This window comes from Xiphias gladius, chromosome 20 (assembly GCF_016859285.1).
Source record: "Xiphias gladius isolate SHS-SW01 ecotype Sanya breed wild chromosome 20, ASM1685928v1, whole genome shotgun sequence".
Taxonomy (NCBI): Eukaryota; Metazoa; Chordata; class Actinopteri; order Istiophoriformes; family Xiphiidae; genus Xiphias; species Xiphias gladius.
The window spans coordinates 16,408,307-16,414,695 of record NC_053419.1 but is presented as its reverse complement, the minus strand read 5'-3'; positions in this window follow the sequence as shown (position 1 = coordinate 16,414,695).

Sequence of the window (6,389 nt, the reverse complement as noted above, 5' to 3'; positions counted from 1 at the left end):
CAAAGTAATGTTGAATTCTCCCCATTTCTGTTATGGTAAGGCATGTTGAACTAGTTTAATGATTATTATAGTGGCCCATTTATGGTTGCATCTATGGGTAGGTTTCTTGGTGGCATGTTTTGAATGGCTCTGTAATCTGTAATGGTGTGTTAGCCCCTAAACCAAATTATACTTGTCTTAGCCAGTCCCACCTTGTCTTGAGTATTTACACCCCTGGGTGTGTGCTTAGGTTTGTCTGTATGCTTACCATTTGCTAATATCAAAAATGGTAACCAACAAAAATACCCCAATTCACCACACTAAGTGAAACAGCTGTGCCTCGTGCTATATCCATTTAACACACAGTGCAAAGGGCCACTTTCTCCTGAGTGCCTCCCTGGTACTGCCCCATTTATTTGATAAATTATTACAGTGTAGTAGAGTTACTAAGTATAAAACCATGTTACATTTTTGCATTTTTTTTATCCAATAGTTTTTACCCCAGCAAATTTGGACAAGTAAAAGCCTCCCTGGCTTCACTTCTTCATACTTTTGTTCTGTCGTAGTATCACTTTCAAACAGCACGGCTCATGCTAACAGAGCACAGCTCAGTCTAAATCAGGCTGCAACTCAGAATGGCGAACTTAGGTCAGTGTATCAGAGCACCAGCTTGACATTGAGCTGAAGTAGAGCCGGAAAGATGTCTGTTTACACTGGTCTCAGACCAACAACTTTAAAGCTATATATAAAAATTACACTGTACACCAAATGTTTCACTATTCTTCTTTTATCCCCATAGTGTAAATATCCAAGCGATACTTGGGATCATTGAGATGTTAATTCAATAAGCCATTGCCATGCAGGAAGAATGTAACACATTTCTAACTTTAAGAACACACACAGCAAGTGGCAGACCAGCTTGAGTTTTAAGGCAAGTCTAACAAAATCAAAACATTTTAAACAACTCACTAAACTTTGTCTTTCTATCTTGCCCTCATCAGAACCTTATTCACCAGCCTGATGAAGCCAACACAGTTGAAAACATGTGGTGAATGTAACATGGAGTACTGGAGAAGAGATTTACAGTTTTTATTTTTATTTTGATGGACTTGTATGTACAATGGATTCCGGAAATAAATTGCTTGTGAGTGGAGTTACTTTTGAAGACTCGCGACTGAAATAGTGTCTACACTTACTTTTAATCCATGCTTGCGGCATGGCTCCAGGGATGGCAATGTTGGTCGGTCGGTCTGTCCACCACCGTGGTCCAGGCTGAAACATAAGTTTTGTAGAGATATTCATTGTCCCCAGAAGATAAATACTACTGAACTGTGTTTCTCTGACCTTTCCTCTAATGCCACCATGAGATTGAAATTTGCAGGTCCAAGTGAAATGAGGTTTCTGCATTGATTAGGATGTGTTGGAGGCACTTGCTGTAACTTTGAGAAGGACCTCAGAGCTCAAAGTCATGCAGGATGAAGCCGTCAAGGATAACTCGCTTCGTACTTCACCCCCACTTATGGAGGAGGTGGACAACGACAGACAAAAGGTGGTTTATATCTCAGGTGTCAGGCCACGTATGTTTGAACCTCTGAAAGCGAAGAAAGCTGCCAATAATGTTGGTGATGTTGTTGCAAACTGACACCTCCCACACACACCTACACACCTCTTACCTATGTTGCTGCCTCTGGTTCTAGTTAGCTTGATGGACTGGTTTTTAAGAGAGAAAGGTGGACATACAGTACATTAGGCATGCAACAGATAGAAGAACAATAAATAGGAATACATCATGGCAAGGGCCCTTTTCATTTCGAGGGATCCTTTAAATAATTTCACAAGTTGGAATTGGTCATGCTTTTTTTGGTAGCGGTGTTCAGCATATCTCTGCAGATTTGTTTTTTTCTGCATTTTCGTATCGTTCAAATTGGCATTGACTGCTTTTCTTAATCAATCCGCAAATAAAAGAAGAGGCTTTACAACTTTACATCAATTTATATAATTGAAAAAAGTAATGTAATCACAGCGAGGGCTGGTGGGTTACTAATTTTTTAAGATATATTTTATATTTTAAGTTTACACACCCTCATTATAAATAAAATGACATTATAGTGTCAAGTTCTCTGCTTTTTAATCTATTCTCCTCTTTTTTGTTGACATATTTAGCAAGATTTTATAGTATCTGTTATGACTTCCACTTGATCTCTGCACAGGTCTGAAAGAACCATGACTTATTCTGTCATTCTGGTTATATGCCAGAGGAACTGACGATTACAGTATATTCTGAGAAATAAAAGAAAGAAATTTCCGGCTTAAGACCGGGACAACACTTCACTTATCCTGTAACATATAGCACATACATTTTTTTTAAATTTTCATCTGCTTATGATTTATAAGCATCATTAGTCTTCCTTCTAAAGCACAGTACTTAATGACTACCACTTTTCCTTTTCACTGTGTGGGGAGAGAAGAGCCTACAGCATAACAAAACTCAAAGCAACACAAAAGCTATTCATAAAACAGATTCCATCACCCAAAACATGGCCCATGAGCAGAAAAAGGTCTATCTGACAGATTTGGTGGATAGGATGGTGACACCCACTCCACAGGTGGCAGGATGAAAGCAACAGCAGCATGTGGGTGTAACTAAGAGTTGTTGCTTTGTGTACTGTAAACCTTTTTCGTTATTGTATTCAAAGGGAGTAGTTCTGTACCCTGGACCCCAGCTTCATGTCCAAAAAAACCCACACCTGGTTAGGAGAAACACTGAGAGACGTAATTAAAATCCTGATTTTAATCAGTATTGGAGGTGAGTTTATGCATGCCGTAGAGAAAACTTGTTTATACCAAAACAGAATTTGCACAAGATTATTCACTTTTAATTTGGCGAGAAATTCAAAATTCTCAAAACTGCCTTTGCTCTGCTGCACTGCCCTTGATGTGTCTCCTCCTGCTAAAGTTTCTGAGAAGCCCCAGTAATTAACAGGGTGGTAAACCTTGCCAACGGATTTATGCTAATGAATGTGAACCAACCCATCATGTTTGTTCTATGCAACTACAAGAAAGTTTAGGACAATCTTAAAGATTCATGATTGGACTTTGTATGAACTTTAAATTGTGTGTGTTAAGGCCTTGTATTTGTGTTTACTCTTATAATGCTCTTATAGATCATTCCCTCTGGGGGCCTCCTATTAAAATAATGCATTTTATATTTATATTATATTTATTATATGTGTATCCATGGTAACTAAAAGTAGGAGATAACAAACTGACAAAAAATAAAAATTATACAATAGTAACTGTGCAGTGGTCATCTAAAGAAAAACACAGACCCCAGCTTCATGGGACTCATCTCATCTTAAAGAACTAGTTCAACATTTTGGGACTCACTTCCTTGCAGAGAGTTAAATGAGAACACTGACACCACTGTCGTTCTTTGTCAGCTAAATATAAAGTTACATCCAGCAGCCGGGTTAGCTTACCTTAGCATAAAGACTGGAAATAGGGGGAAACAGCTAGCCTGGCTCTGTAACGAAAGCCCAACATCTCTAATGCTCACTAGTTAAAACATTGCTTTTCATTTGTTTACTCTGAATAAAAAGCGAGCTGTAAAATCCATAAGTGTTGATACAGGGGGTTATGTGCCAGACAATTTTTTTACGAGGCACAGTAACGTCAAGGAGTCTCAGTTGGTTGCATGTTGTCTGGAGGTACAACCTCATGCTGACTACAAGATTCGAGGTAACCCCCTGTAAAACCACAACCTGTTGTTTTTACACTTCGGTTTTTGTACAGGTTAAACAAACAAGATATGAAACACCTATTAGTGACCTTAAAGGTGTGTTCAGATATGAAGTTAATCAAAATTTCACCTCCTATTATTTGCGCAAATTTGTCCACTGGACTGTGTACGCATTCTGTGTTTATTTGCCACAAAGAGGGCTGTGTTGCGGGGTTGTAAGGCTATGTCTGCCTGTCTGTAAAAGTCACCGCACGCCACTGAATTAATACCTTTCTCACTGGGAAGAAAGTTTTCCATGGTATGACTTTGGACAAAGTGAGGCAGTGCTGAGCAAGCTGAACATGTCTTTGGGAGTATTAAAGTATTCATGAACTGAAAAGTGATATTGAAGTACTTTTTCCCCCAGTAATACTCTGCTTGTTCCAGTTGCTGTTGTTACAATTGCCTATGTCTGGCTTTGCACTTTGCAGCCTTTTCATAGTGAAGGTGTATTATAAAAACTATATAATACAATTGAGGAACATGCGCCGTCAGAGGTAAGAACTGTACATTTGGTTTAACAATGCACGACCTCAAGTAATTTTTCTCAAATTAAACAGACTTTGTCAAGATCTATGCAGGTTTCAGATGATAAACAAGCTCCTTACAGTAGCTGCACAGAAAGATAAGCACCCTGTTACTGTACATGTTTTACACGTACTTCTCTGCGCTGCTGTAATGTTGTGTGATTCGGTTCAAACAATACATTGACTTAGCAAATTTGCTCAAGCAATTTTTAGCCACAAGAGAAGTTAAATATTATACCTCTCTTTCCACAAGACAAGACACTGCGTGGGGCGGGACATAAAATGATCAAACCTCCGCTGGGTGTGTAGATCTGTAAAAAAAAAAATGTTTACTTGAGGCTGGGCTTTAAGATCCTTCAAAAGATAAAAGTACAAAAGAGAGCAGGGCTATTGTAATCTTAACTCACACTAGTATGTGCTAAGGCCTCAATTTGGCTGGTTCAAACCTTAATCCATTTGCTCATTTTCTTCAGAAAATTGGAATTAATCATCCTGAAACTCAAAGCTCAAGGTAATGTAGGCGTTTCTAATACAAACCTGCCAAAAAAGTCCTTGTGTGTGTATCCCATATTGTATCATGTATTCTTATGGCACCTTGGACAGGGGAAACCCCATGAGTTACCTTGACGGTATGGTTTGCATAGGAAGCACAAACGTTTTCCCTTCTTTAATGTCAGCTGACATCTGTGCAGCTCAGTCTGCAGCTCACACTGAAAAAATGTGGGGTCTTGCTCCTGGGTCTTCATGTGTGGAGTCTTCATCTTCTCCACTCCAGATTAGAGTAGTTCGTAAAATGAAGCACAGGCACATTGTGACCCCTCCTCACACACTATATATGTCAATGAGTAGTGAGCAGTTATTTAAACATGTCATAACAGTATTTTTCTTTGCCACTTTGGGGCAGCAGAAACAAGTTTTGAACACAATACTGAAAAAAAACATCACCTTTAAAGCTGATATTGCAACCTTGTTAGCAAAAAGTTGTCTATTTACTCCTCCAGCAGATATGGAGAAATATCATTAATTTGGAGTCACGTTTCTGTGACTCAAATTTTCACTATCTTTTAGCTCTGTTTTTGGTCTCTGCCACCCCCTGAAGGTCTCTGGCTCTTTAGCTGCTAAATTCTCCACTATGTTCACCAGCTAGTCTCTGACTGTGTTTGTCTGCTTTTAAGTGGTGGGAAAGCAGCATACAGTGAGTAAAGATTGAGAGCTTTTTCGTTAAAAACAGTTGCCTGCGGTGGCGAAAACGACACTGTGAGAGCGGTGACAGTAAACCAAAACTATAACATTGCAGATGGGACAGTTAAAGAATGAGCTGTAAGCTCTGTAAAGCCGAGGGGAGCTGCAGTTTCAAGTGTTAGTTCTCTGTAGGTTCACCACTATGAGTGACCCCTTTCACATTGTCACATTGTTTTCACATTGTCATTTGATACATTGTTTTAAAATATAATTTATAGACACTCACACGCATACATTTTCCATAAGCCAGTTTTGAAATGGAAGGAAATACACCCAAACTGACAGAGAGTAGATATTATTTTCACGATTGTTTAATATTTGCCTAAATGTCACAAAAATCACACTTTTCTCTGGAGCATGTTTGATAATCTTTAGACCCCAAGATGTCTATTGCTCCCGTATACTTATTGCACCTTCTTATTATATTCCCATTATGCTGCATTATGGGCTTCAGAGCAGCACAATTGTTCTTTTGTCTTGCCAGGTACGAGCTGGTACATTGAAGCACACACCCAAATTCACTCAGATACTGTCACCAACTCTCTATCACACTACCTTTCTTCAGTCCTTTAATTTCTCCCCTGATATGTCTTTTGTTCGACACCTGATATGAACCCTTCTAGCTCCTGTTTGGCACAGGCAAAGACCCGCCCACTGGTTCAACCCTCCATTACTGGAACTACCTCTTCCCCATTTTTTACCTCTACCCTGTTTGGAATCTCAGTGCAGTCTTCCAGTTGCACGTCAGCCTTGGTTTGGCTGTTTTATTACCAGCTCCAGTCTCAGTGGTTCAGTTTTCCAGCCCTTGCTCCTGCTTTGCCCTCAGCTCTCCAGCCTTGTCTCTAGCTCCAGACCTTCAGGCC